The sequence below is a fragment of the Sminthopsis crassicaudata genome, chromosome 4 (genome assembly GCF_048593235.1).
Source record: "Sminthopsis crassicaudata isolate SCR6 chromosome 4, ASM4859323v1, whole genome shotgun sequence".
Lineage (NCBI taxonomy): Eukaryota > Metazoa > Chordata > Mammalia > Dasyuromorphia > Dasyuridae > Sminthopsis > Sminthopsis crassicaudata.
In genome coordinates this window covers 292,710,988-292,724,304 of record NC_133620.1, presented here as the reverse complement: position 1 = coordinate 292,724,304, position 13,317 = coordinate 292,710,988, and the positions used below count along the sequence as shown (strand labels likewise).

Here is a 13,317-nt window from a genome sequence, read left to right as displayed (position 1 = left end):
AACCTCATCCATGTCATCAATACAAATCCTTGTCATTCATCCACTAGATTCCAAGACATCCTCCTTATTTTCAAGTGTTTTTCTCCACACTCCCTTCTTCATACTTGGAGCACTCATATTCATGTCAAAGTCCACTTGAACATACTGGCTTTTGAGTTCACCAACTTACTCAATTCACTATCACTCCACCTCAGTTACCTATAAAAATGGTCATTTCTTCCAGCCTCACCATCACATTCTAACTGCTATACCTACCTACCAAAATGGAATTCTAATCAGACAGATTTGGAGCTAGAAAGATGGAGTTTCAAATTTAGCTTTCTATGTTCCTCAGTTTCCTCATCTGTCAAATGAAAGGAAGGCTGGATTCAATGGTTTCTGAAGTCTCTTCTAGCATGAAATCTATGATTTTGTCATCTTTGAAATCTCTTTCTTATTATGACATTCTTCTCACTTTGTCTCAATGTTCCTAAGCTTAGACTTTGTCCTTATCTTTCATAACTTTCTTAACATGGCCTACCATGATTCTATGCCATGGAGTCATCCTTGGCTTTTCTGTCTCCCTCACTGGCCACTGGCCTCACTTGTCAAGTCTATGTTCCCAGAATCAATCAACTTTAATCACTTTTGCTTCACTTACAAAGCAACTCTTCTGGTTCAGGTCTTATCTTTCACCTGAACTACTCAATCTCCTGATTGACTGATCTCCTTATATAATGGGATTCTCCTCTCCAATTCACATTTCACATAGCTGCCAAATCAAGTTCCTAAAACACAGATCTAATCATGTTGTTCCCTCTCTCCCCCATTCAAAAATCCTTAGTGATTCCCTATTGTTTCTATTACACTTCTCATCTGGAGCCCTGTACATTCTGACTCCAGCCTGTTTTTCCTGTTATTTCCTGTACATACAGTATGTTACAACCAAACTGTACTCTTAAGTCGTTCCTCAAACTCAAAATAGTATCCTCTCTGTAATTTTATACAATCATTGGAATATATATTCTTCTCAACTCACCTTGACTTCTTAGAATTCCTAACATTCTTCAAGAATCAGATTAAATTGGTACATCTAGGTGTTAAAGTGGATAGAGTACCAGCCCTGAAGTAAGGAAGATGTTAAGTCTAAATCTGACCTCAGACGATTAATAATTACTACCTGTGTGACCCTGGGCAAGTCACTTAATCCCAAATGCCTTAGCCAAAAAAAATAAAATAAAAAGAATCCGCTTAGGTTGCATTCCTGGGGAAATACTTTCCTGATACTATTTGAGATTAGTATTTTCTCCCTATTAAAATGGCTTTGTATTTATTTTTCTGTGTACATATTATACTAAAAAATAGAATGTAATCTGGAGATCAGGAATTGTTTCATTTCTATCTGAGTCCCCAAGGTCTGCCTGGAACAAAGCTTTGTATACAATAGGCACTTCACAAATATTATCTGAATGCAATTTCTTCAGGAAGTAAGAAGAAGTGGATTCAAAAATCTGGCCAACAGAAACTGGAAACTGAGTGGATATCCATCAATTGGAGAATGGCTGAATAAATTGTGGTATATGAATGTTATGGAATATTATTGTTCTGTAAGAAATGACCAACAGGATGATTTTAGAAAGGCCTGGGGAGACTTACATGAACTGATGCTGAGTGAAATGAGCAGGACCAGGAGATCATTATACACTTCATCAACAATACTATATGATGATCAATTCTGATGGACGAGGCCCTCTTCAACAATGAGATGAATCAAATCAGTTCCAATTGAGCAGTAATGAACTGAACCAGCTACACCCAGTAAAAGAACTCTTGAGAGATGACTATGAACCACTACATAGAATTCCCAATTCCTCTATTTTTGTCCACCTGCATTTCTGATTTCCTTCACAGGCTAATTGTACACTATTTCAAAGTCTGATTCTTTTTGACCAGTAAAATAACTGTTTGTATATTTAATTTATACTTCAACATATTTAACATGTATTGGTCAACTGAGGGAGGGGGTGGGGGGAAGGCGGGGAAAAATTGGAACAAAAGATTTGGCAATTGTCAATGCTGTAAAATTACCCATGCATTTATCTGGTAAATAAAAAACCATAATAAAAAAAAAGAAGAAGAAGAAAAAAATCTGGCCAAATAGGTTGATCTAGAGCAGATCACTTACCCTCTTGGCCTCAATTTTCCTTACCTATAAAATATGATCTATAAAATTAAATCAGATTATCTCTACAAGCCCTTCTAACTCTGACAGCATCTGTTCTGTGATTTTTAACTCTCCATAAGCCTTCACTCACAAAAATTCCTAGTGGAAAAAAAATAATTATTGGTTATATTTCTTGCATTCTTCCCAACCTGGTTAACGATCACAAATCTTTTTTTTTTTTTTAATTTATTTATAAATTTTTTGACAGTATATATGCATGAGTAATTCTTTTTTTATAACATTATCCCTTGTATTCATTTTTCCAAATTATCCTCTCCCTCCCTCTACTCCCTCCCCTAGATGACAGGCAATCCCATACATTTTACATATGTTATAGTATAACCTAGATACAATATATGTGTGTAAATACCATTTTCTTGTTGCACATTAAGTATTAGATTCCAAAGGTATTAGTAACCTGGGTAGATAGACAGTAGTGCTAACAATTTACATTCACTTCCCAGTGTTCCTTCTATGGGTGTAGTTGTTTCTGTCCATCATTGATCAACTGGAAGTAAGTTGGATCTTCTTTATGTTGAAGATATCCACGTCCATCAGAATACATCTTCATACAACATTGAAGTGTACAGCGATCTTCTGGTCCTATTCATTTCACTCAGCATCAGTTGATGTAAGTCTCTCCAAGCCTCCCTGTATTCCTCCTGCTAGTCATTTCTTACAGAACAATAATATTCCATAGCATTTATATACCATAATTTACCCAACCATTCTCCAATTGATGGGCATCCATTCACCTTCCAGTTTCTAGCCACTATGAAAGAGCTGCCACAAACATTTTGGCACATACAGCTCCCTTTCCCCTCCTCAGTATTTCTTTGGGATATAATCCCAGTAGTAGCGCTGCTGGGTCAAAGGGTATGCACAGTTTGATAACTTTTGGGGCATAGTTCCAGATTGCTCTCCAGAATGGCTGGATTCTTTCACAACTCCACCAACAATGCATCAGTGTCCCAGTTTTCTCACATCCCCTCCAACATTCATCATTATTTGTTCCTGTCATCTTAGCCAATCTGACAGGTGTGTAATGGTATCTCAGAGTTTTCTTAATTTGCATTTCTCTGATCAGTAGTGATTTGGAACACTCTTTCATATGAGTGGATATAATTTCAATTTCATCTTCTGAGAATTGTCTGTTCATATCCTTTGATCATTTATCAATTGGAGAATGGTTTGATTTCTTATAAATTAGGGTCAGTTCTCTATATATTTTGGAAATGAGGCCTTTATCAGAACCTTTAACTGTAAAAATATTTTCCTAATTTGTTACTTCCCTTCTTATCTTGTTTGCATTAGTATTGTTTATACAGAAACTTTTTAGTTTGATGTAATCAAAATCTTCTATTTTGTGATCAATAATGATCTCTAGTTCTCCTCTGGTTATAAATTCCTTCCTCCTCCACAGGTCTGAGAGGTAGACTATTCTCTGTTCCTCTAATCTATTTATGATCTTATTCTTTATGCCTAAATCATGGACCCATTTTGATCTTATCTTGGTATAAGGTGTTAAGTGTGGATCCATATCTAATTTCTGCCATACTAATTTCCAGTTTTCGCCAACAGTTTTTTTTTCAAATAATGAATCTTTATCCCTAATGTTGGTATCTTTGGGTTTGTTAAAGACTAGATTGCTATAGATGTACCCTTTTTTGTCCTTTGTACCTAATCTATTCCACTGCGATCACAAATCTGAGAGAAGTCAAAAAGTAGTTTCTAATCAAAAAAATCAAATCAAGGTAGTAGAATAAAAAGCATCCTCAATTTGGGAATTAAAAGGCCTGATTCGATACTTTACTGACAGTTATGTCACTGTGAACACAACCAACCTCATTTTCCTCAACCTGTACCTTGGTGATAATAATGATGAGGTTCGGCTCCCCTCAATTCCTGGTCAGGGAGCCAAATGATGAGGTTCGGTGTGGGGCAGGGAATTGTGGGAGCCCTCTTCTGGCAGTATAGGTCCTTTGTAAATGAATTTACCAACCAGAAAAGTTAAACTGGCAAAAGAAGTTTATTATTAAAGATCTAGCAGAGAGGTGAATAAGGTCTTGTTAGGGAAACAGGTGAGAAAGATAGAGTAACGCTGAAAGAGAATGTCTTTCAGCAGGCAGAGAGTCTCTGGGTAGGTAACTATGCAAGGGAAGTCCCTTGGCCTGGCATGATTCCTGCTTTGAAGTCCTCTGCTGCCAAGGATTAGCCCAGCTGCCCCTTTTATAACTGAAATCTTGGCTAGAAGCTGGGGGCAGCTTTTAGTGGGGGGTGGGAGAAGTTTGAGCTGGAATCAGAATAGAAAATCTTGGAATTAAATAAGTATCTCTGGGCTAATTTCCAATTCAATGGGATTGGATAGAAATCTCATCTCTAGCTAGGGCTAAGTAGGAAAGTTCCTCCAACTCAAGTAGTCCCATCCAGATAACAGAATGAAATCATTTTATTTTGATTCCCTGGGACTGGTCTCTCAAGGGAGAACTTAGCATTCTCCCCAAAGTCAGGGAGAGAGAGAAGGAGAGTTTCAGGGCTTCCTTCGTCAATAATACTTATAGAATCTCCTTCATGGGGCAGTTTTGAAGAAAATACTCTATTGTACTTTTTTATAGCCTAAAGGGCTATAAAATGAGTTACTAAAACTGAATCAGGAACATATGAATTCAAAACTAACCCTCTGACACTTACTAGCTGTGTGAACCTGGATAAGTCACTTAACCATTTTTTGTTTCAGGTTTCTCATGTTTTAAAAGGTGATAATAATACCCCTCAGGTTTCTATGACAATAAAAAAAAATCTATAAAACTTTTTAAACCTTAAGGCTATATATGATTATTGTTATTATGACTATTAATATCTTATGGATTATGACTTTATTATATATAAATATAAATCCTGAAGAAAGGACTCCTCAACATCTATTATCTCACCAGATTTCTATAACAACAATAAATTACTATAGTGTTTGTAGCTAAAATGATCCTTTACTGGGAATCCATAAACTTTTATTTTTGTTCAACTTCTAAATACTTACTTGTGCAAGATATTAATGCTCTCCAGGACTTTTTTCCATGTGTCAAACAGAAGGAAAAAACCCTAGCCTATATATTGTTTTAGGCTGTTATCAGGATAAAATTAACAAATTGAGAAGCATCATCATATCAATAAAAATAAGTCAACATTTATCATAAAAAGTTGGAGTGATCCATTAGAGAATAAAAAGTGAAAATCCAAGTCCTTTACACATCATGATTGCACTACTAGCAAAAGGATGCTTCTGGTGCTAGATAGATTCCAAGCACAGGAATTATAGATAGAAATAAATCTCAACTGATTAATTAACACGAAAAATTATCAGAAAAACAATGTAAACCTTCTTCCTCTTTAGGGAAGTAAAGGGTCTCTTTTCATCTCCTAGATTATAGAATCGGATTCAGATTGGTTGCCCAATCAATTTTAATTAAATTTCATTTGCTTAAATTCAAAAATGGAGTAAATAAATTAAATATTTAATTTACTCAGAATCTGAGTTACAAAGACAAAATACATTTCAACCACCCTCCCTCTCAGCACTAAAGCTAAACAGAATCACCATTTGTAAACTGCTCTCTAGTGCCCTCTCATCCTTCCCCTTCTCAGTCCTTTCTCCCTTCCCCTCTCCCGTCCCTTCCCCCACTGCTGAGCCCAGCTACCTCTTACCTAATCACTTTTGTTTGCTTGGTGCAGTGGAGAAAATGTTGGACTTGAAGCTGGAAGAATAGAGTTCAAATAGTCTATTTAAATTCCCTAGGCTGTGGTATCCTAATTTGGAAAACTGGGTTAAATTATATTATTTGTAAAATCCCCTTCAGCTTCAAATTCTATGAATTTATTTCCTTTTCTTAGGCTCCTCCTTCAACTTGCACCCCCATCTCTATTTTACCAGAAGTCACCAAAGGTTCTTCCCTTATTAGCCAGCCTTAGCTCAAATTCCTATGGCCTTGAGAGTAAGTCTGGACACTCTGATCCAACTAGATCAGCAAATTCTAGTTTAACCTGGACACCACCCAAGTTCATTTTCTGCTTTCCAAAACCAACTTCTTTCCATTCTTTTTTTTCCTTATGTGATATTTAGTTACACCCAAAATCAAATCCAAACAATGTATTTTGTGATGACAGGGCCTTAAGCTGGGCAGCATATGACCAAGGTGTTCTTCCAGATTCTATCATTCCTATTCTATAGGATCAACAAAAATAATCTCTCTAGGCCTCAAATTTTATATCTATGAAATGAGAATTTTATCTATCTTGTTCAACTCATAGGATTTTTGTAGGAATCAAATGACAACAATGATGAGGGAAAATGCTATGAAATTAAACTGCACTTGACAAATTCAAAGTATTAATAATAATGAGGAAAAGAAAAGGAAGGAGGGGAAGAGGAAGGACAAAGGGACAGAAAGGAATGGAGAATTCACCTTTTTTGTTGTTGTTGTTGTTGTTGTTTTTAAAGCATACAAATTCACATACATTGCCTCAGCAGGGTATATATATACAGTGTGTGGAGTGCAAAAAATGCCAGTCTCAGAGTCAGAAGAGCTGAGCTCAAGGCCCAGATCAGGGACACCCTCAGTGTGTGACTCTGGGCTCACTTCATCTCTAAGTGCCTCAACTTCTTCCTCTTCAGGAGTGCATAAGGTTGTTCCATCTCTTAAAGTAGTGCATTTCAAATCTTAAAATGCCTTACAAAGCAACTGTAGTAGTACTATGTCTCAGTATTAACACAGAATTGTCAAGGCAATGTTTACCACCCCTTTTGGTTTCCTCATGGAGAATCACTTCTATATCCTTTAAAGGGGGGATGGGAAAAAAGCATAGTGAATACTGATGGAAAAATAATTGACATGAAGGAGAAAGTCATTACTAATCTAATAAAACCTTTTCCTATGTAATATCATTGTAACACTTACAAAGGCCTCAATGTTCTTCTTCAGGACAACCCTGTGAGGGCAGGAGGCAGGGCAGATATTCCTACTTTACTTGTAGCACAATGGCACAGTCAAGGCTCAGATCAAAGTCTCCTGACTCCTTTCCATTACAACACATCTACCTTCCAGAACTGTGCCTATATCAAAGATCAGCAATCCTATGGTTCTTTATGAGTGGCCAAACCAAGTCATTTTGGAAAAAAATAAATAATCCACGTTAGGAAAAGAATGATCCAACAATCACACCTCCCCACGATCTCCCTTATAACTCCATGCTCTGATGCTTCTAAGAAACAGACTAAAAGGAAGTAGCTGAGCAACAAGGGATAGACACATCACCACCACCTGGAAAAGCAGAGGTTAAAAAAGGGAGAAACCCAGAGAGCTGCCAGAGCTCTAGCCCATCATCAGGAATCCGTACGTAATACAGGCAGCCCAGCCCCGCCACGGATGCCCGCATTTGGCTCTTCCAGATCTTGGGATTGGGGGTGGGGGTTGTGGGGGTGAGGAGGGGAGACGACTGGAAGAGAATTATTAAAGCTTTAACCTTGACGGCCTCTACTCACCAGCCGGGACGGAGCACTAGATCACGACTAGGTGTTTGGGAAGGGAGCGGGGCGGGGGAAAGGAAACGACGGTTCGGACCCCAGACCTTTCCAGCTGTGGCTCCTATCCATCCAGGAACAGAAAGCTCACAAGAGTCTCCACCCACAAGACGCTGCACTCCAGCCAGCCCGGAGCTCAGATTTTCTTTTTTAACAAGGCCAGTGCCAGGATTGGCCGTGACTAGATAATATCTTCCAATCACATTTTGCAATTTCTTGAAGTCACCGGTTACTAGGTAGGGAATCGAGCACAGCTTTGGTAGGAAAAGAAAACGGAAATTGGCTTCTTTGGGTATTGGATTGGAAGGAGGTTGCAGTTCCCCTAAGGCCAGTTTTTGAAGCTGAAAGGTCTTCTCACTTTTCAATTTGTTTCTAGAAGGAGGAGACCGTTTTCACAGCCCTTGGGGGTTTGGAAAAAATCATCCCAAGGACAAGAAAAAAGAACTTTTTCTGATGCACATTTCAATACCCCCGAGATACTTTTCAGTTCCCTCCTTCTGCAGACAGTATAAGAGAGGGACTAAGAGCCAGTCCCTGCACCCCGCTGGACAGACATCCAAACCCAGATGGACATGGAAGGATCACAGGTCCATATAACCCGTGTCAATGATAATTCACCTTAATATAATACTTGCAAAAGGTTTTCATTGAAACAACTATTTGATAATAATAATATTAGCTTTAAAATGACCAACAGGATGAATACAGAGAGGCTTGTAGAGACCTACATGAACTGATGCTCAGTGAAATGAGCAGAACCAGGAGATCATTATACACTTCAACAACAATACTATATGATGATCAATTCTGATGGATGTGGCTCTCTTCAACAAAGAGAAGATCTAACTCAGATGCAATTGATCAATGATGGACAGAATCAGCTACACTCAGAGAAGGAACACTGGGAAATGAGTGTAAACTGTGAGCATTCTTGTTTTTCTTCCCAGGTTATTTTTACCTTCTGAATCCAATTCTTCCTGTGCAACAAGAAATTCAGTTCTGCACACTTATATTGTATCTAGGATATACTACAACATATTTAACAAAAATTACCCATGCATATGTATTGTCAATAAAAAGCTTTATTTAGCTAATATTTATAAAGTGTCTACTATGTGTTACGCACCGTTCAGAAGATTTTAACAACAATAGCTACAGAGTTTACTATGTCCTAGGAGCTTTACAATTATCACCTCATTTGAGCATCAAAACAAAAAACTGAGGCACAGAGATATGAAGTGACTTCCTCAGGATCACACATCCAGTAAGCATCAAAGTGGAAATTTGAAGCCAGGTCTCTTAGAGAAAGAACCTCAAAAGGTTTTGTTGGTCACATAAAGGTTCAAGAGCCCCAACATTTTGGTGGGAAGGCAGTCTCTATAATGTAGGCTGATTAAGTTTAATATATAACTTGATTTTATCAGCAAGCCCAAGAAATGCTTATATTAGCCTAGAGTAATGTCTATAAAGAAGATACTCTAGCTGTGATTCCCAGGAAATTTAAGTTCGAAGATAAAACTAACCTTGAAGGCATTATTTAGTTGAGTATGACCCTGACATATAATAATAATAATAATAATGATAAGAAGAGCTTGATACTTAAAGCAAAAATCTCCTGCAGATGAAAAGCTTGTTTTAGCCAATGCTCCAGAAAGAACAGGAAGAGAACATGTTGTTCATTCTGGAATAAAAAAAAATTTGGAAGATTTGAGGGTTTTATATCTCTTCCCTCTAGTAAAAGGGAAAAAAAAGTTATTAATAGAAAGAGTAAGCCCATTCTTCTCATTAGCACTCCAGTTAAGTAGTCCAACTGAAACCAAAAGCTGGAAAGAGAAAGAAGCTTTACAATTTCATACATAAAAGATCATTGCCTAGCAATGACCAGCAAAAAAACCCAAGTACAGTGGAGAAACATTCAACAAATAAAAGCATCTGGACAGAAAATATACATTTAGCAGAAATCATATGCTCAAGGGAGCATGAGCAGGCCCAACAGGAATGGAACATCAGAAGACTGGCAAGCACTACAGTGTTGGAGATGTGAATTATCCCCCCCTGTAAAGGGCTAGAACTGAGCAATGCACTTGGATAATGAAGCACCTGAGACTAATTGCCAATTGGACGGTTCCCTATTAACTTGTTTGAAGGTTGACCCTCCCCAGCTGTTCTGTGCTGACTTGATTGGTGGGACAAAGAGGGGGAAGTGACTTGTGTGGGAGGAGTAAGAGAAACTTGGGTGGTGGAACTCACGCTCACTCGCACTCATGACCTGGCGTTGGAGGGTTCAGTAAAGATCAAGAATAAAGACGTTTAGTGATCCTGACTCCAGCTGATTTCTGGGAAGACAGAGTTCCAGCATTTGGCGCCCAACGTGGGGCGCCATTTGTAATGTGCTCTCCTGGCAGTTACAATTACTAATCTGCTGTAGGCCCAGAGTACCTTTGACCACTGACCTTTGCAGTGTGAACTCTACCCGGCTCCCCTCCTCTGAGGCCTTCAAGATCTCTGGCCACAATCTCTTGAATCTATAGCTTAATAACCGGTAGCACACTCAAGAACAGCCACGTATAATCTTAAAAGCCTTTATTATACCTACTCACATAATGCCCTGACTGATGCCCTGACTTGTTGGTTCCCGAGTGAACACCTGGTCAGAAGACCCACGTGTTCACTACCAAAATCCTTACCTCTTTCGGCTACCCTTCTTGGCTTGGCCACCCAGGCTAGGGAGCCAGGGTGAAGAGTGCCAGGTTAAAGAGAGCGACTGCTGCCTGCAGTGGGCTTATAAAGGACCTGCGAGGTCACACACACAGCCAATCATCGAGAGAGTCACCCATTTCGAAGCTATCTCATCGTGGCCAAGATCCCACCTACAAGGCAGTCCTAATATCTACAGAAATTACTTCTGGGCCTCAATCTCCTGATGCACTGTATCTGCCCATTTAAAGGGCCCTTATACCCCACCACCACCATTTGTCCTAGCTATGTGTGTTCTTTATGTGTCCTTTCATCTGTGACAAGCCACTCTTGTTCCTTAATGTATACCCTTTTTACATGGGCCCAGACCAAACTGATTCCCTATGTTTGTGTGTTTCCATAAAATGTCTTTCATCATAGCTAGAGGACTTCTCGTGATTTAAGAAATAAAATTGAGAATGCTCTTGTGATGATATAAATTTTTTTGGCAGATATTAAAGGAAAAAAGGAAAAAGAACCTATTTTCATTTAGTTCCCTGAACAAAGAACTCTATTCTAAATACGTAGTAAAATATTTGGAAAATATTTAAAAATTGATTTCTAGGCCTCTCACTAAAGATAAAGAAATAATTCATTAAGTCAAAATCCTTTTAGTCAAAGAGGGAGTATCTAATTGTCATTACTGACTCTAAAGGATTCAAAGACCATCGACTGGGAAATAACTAAACAAATAAGAGTAGATAAATATGGTGTCATAAGGAACAATATAAAAAATTCACAAAAGCTTTGGAAAGGACACAAACAAATGCAGAGTAAAGTAAACAAACCAGGAAAACTCTACATGACCACACCAATGTAAATAAAAAGAAAAACAGAAAAAACTGGATACTAATCAATTATGGTGAGCAAACTTGGCCCAGAGAAGAGATGAGAAAATTTATTTCCCTCCCTTTCTTATATAAATGATAGCTGTGAAATATTACATATACAATAAGATTTAATCATAGGACAACAGTCCTAGAATTGTAAAAGATTAAAACTAATATTGCCTCGGGTTTTTATTGTATAGATTTCTACTGTATTATATTGGTTCTACAATGTAATTGAGTTTACACTATATTGATTTTTATAATTGAATTTGCATCTGCCTAAAGCCACTCTCATATCTTTGAGATGAGCTCAGGAATTTAACTTTCTCTCTAAATTAACTTAAAGTTAGTTTAAAAGAAGAGTTCAATAACTTTCTCACAGCAGTACTCCTGGAATATTTCCTAAATATGTTTGTTTGATAAGCCCCAAAAATCAACTTGTTAGCATGTCTTCTCTCCTTGCTTATCTAAGGGGCAGCTAGGAGGCTCAGTGGATAGAGCACCAGCCCTGAAGTCAGGAGGACCTGAGTTCAAATCTGGTCTCAGACACTTAACACTTCCTAGCTGTGAGACCCTGGGCAAATCACTTAACCCCAGCCTCAGGGGGGGAAAAAAATCCTTGCCTATCTATCTATTGTATAAAATACACAATTTTGGGGGAAGTTTTTAATCTCTTCTAAGATGACAGTAAGCTGAGAAACTGTGATCTCCTAGCAAAGAACAAAAGATACAATTGGTTTCCATAAAATAATTAACATTCCTTGTTAAAAAGGGACTTGATTAGTCTCACTTGAATGACAGCCTTACCTTTCTTAGTATAGTCAATCATAAAGTTTCTGTCCTGACCCTACAATCACCTTTTCTCCATAGCTATCAAGACCCTGTCTTTGTTGTGTGTCAATAAAGAGGATCTTGCCTTCTCTTGAGGTTGCTGGCTTAGGTGACATTGCCAATCTGACACTATATGTTTCTGTACCAATAATCTGATTTTGCTGGGAGTATGTATTCAATTTTCCCAAAATAGCCAAAAATCCTCAGAGGTCATCTAATACAAGCTTCCTACATTATGGGTCATGACCCCATATGTGAGTCATGAAAAATTTGGTAACAATGAAAGATTTCTGAACACACAACAACCAAAAATTAATTAAAAATCAAATGTGTAATGAATCTGAGGTATTTCTTGGAGCTCTTGCCCATGTTGCATCATGGAACTTCAATGCAGCCTTGGTTCTGAACACAGGATTGAACTTTGCACTGCACATGCCATCATGCCAGAAAACACTAACTCTCAGAAAGACCTCAGCACAGATTTGAGACTATTATATGTTGTGAATTGCAGTGTTTTAAATTTACATAGAAAGTGTTTTACAGAACATAATAGCTTAATTATAGAAAAAAAAAGACTTTAATTATTTTCCTATCATCATTCCTTAGCATGTATCAGATTAATATATATTTGGATTGTATTGTGTTAGAATATTTTCTAGCAATTTAAAATTTGCTGTTATCTCCTCCTTTTACAGAAACTTACGTGTTTAATTGTAGCAAGTAAAGACAGAAGCCCTTTAATACTATTTTTCCACCATCACTGCTGTATATGTGAATATCAATTTTTTTTAATTAAGCACATACAGCAAGAAACTGAAAACTGAGTGGATGCCCATCAGGGATGAAGTATTATTATTCTATAAGAAAAGATAATCAAGATGATTTCAGAGAGGCCTGAAGAGACATACATGAATTGATGTTAAGTGAAATGATCAGAACCAGGAGATCACTGTACATGACAACAAGATTAATGATGATCAATTCTGATGGACATAGCTCTCTTCAACAATGAGATGATTCAGACCAGTTCCAGTGATCTTATGATGAAGAGAGCTATCTACACTCAGAAAGAGGACTGTGGGAACTGAGTGTGGTTCACAACATAGGATTTTCAGTCTTTTTGTTATTATTTGCTTACATTT

General features: G+C 37.7%; 1 protein-coding gene across 2 annotated transcripts in view; it reads right to left on the bottom strand.

Annotated features, from left to right (window-relative positions):
* The window catches only part of TRIM26 (tripartite motif containing 26), a 44,565-nt gene extending 36,667 nt beyond the window's left edge, over nt 1–7,898 (bottom strand). Inside the window, exon 1 of one of the 2 annotated variants that reach the window (XM_074264867.1) lies at nt 7,740–7,898. The gene's annotated coding sequence lies outside the window, so the exon portion shown is untranslated. The remainder of the gene's footprint in view (nt 1–7,739) is intronic. The other variant, XM_074264868.1, reaches the window with a different exon arrangement.
* Between the last annotated feature and the right edge of the window lie 5,419 nt (nt 7,899–13,317).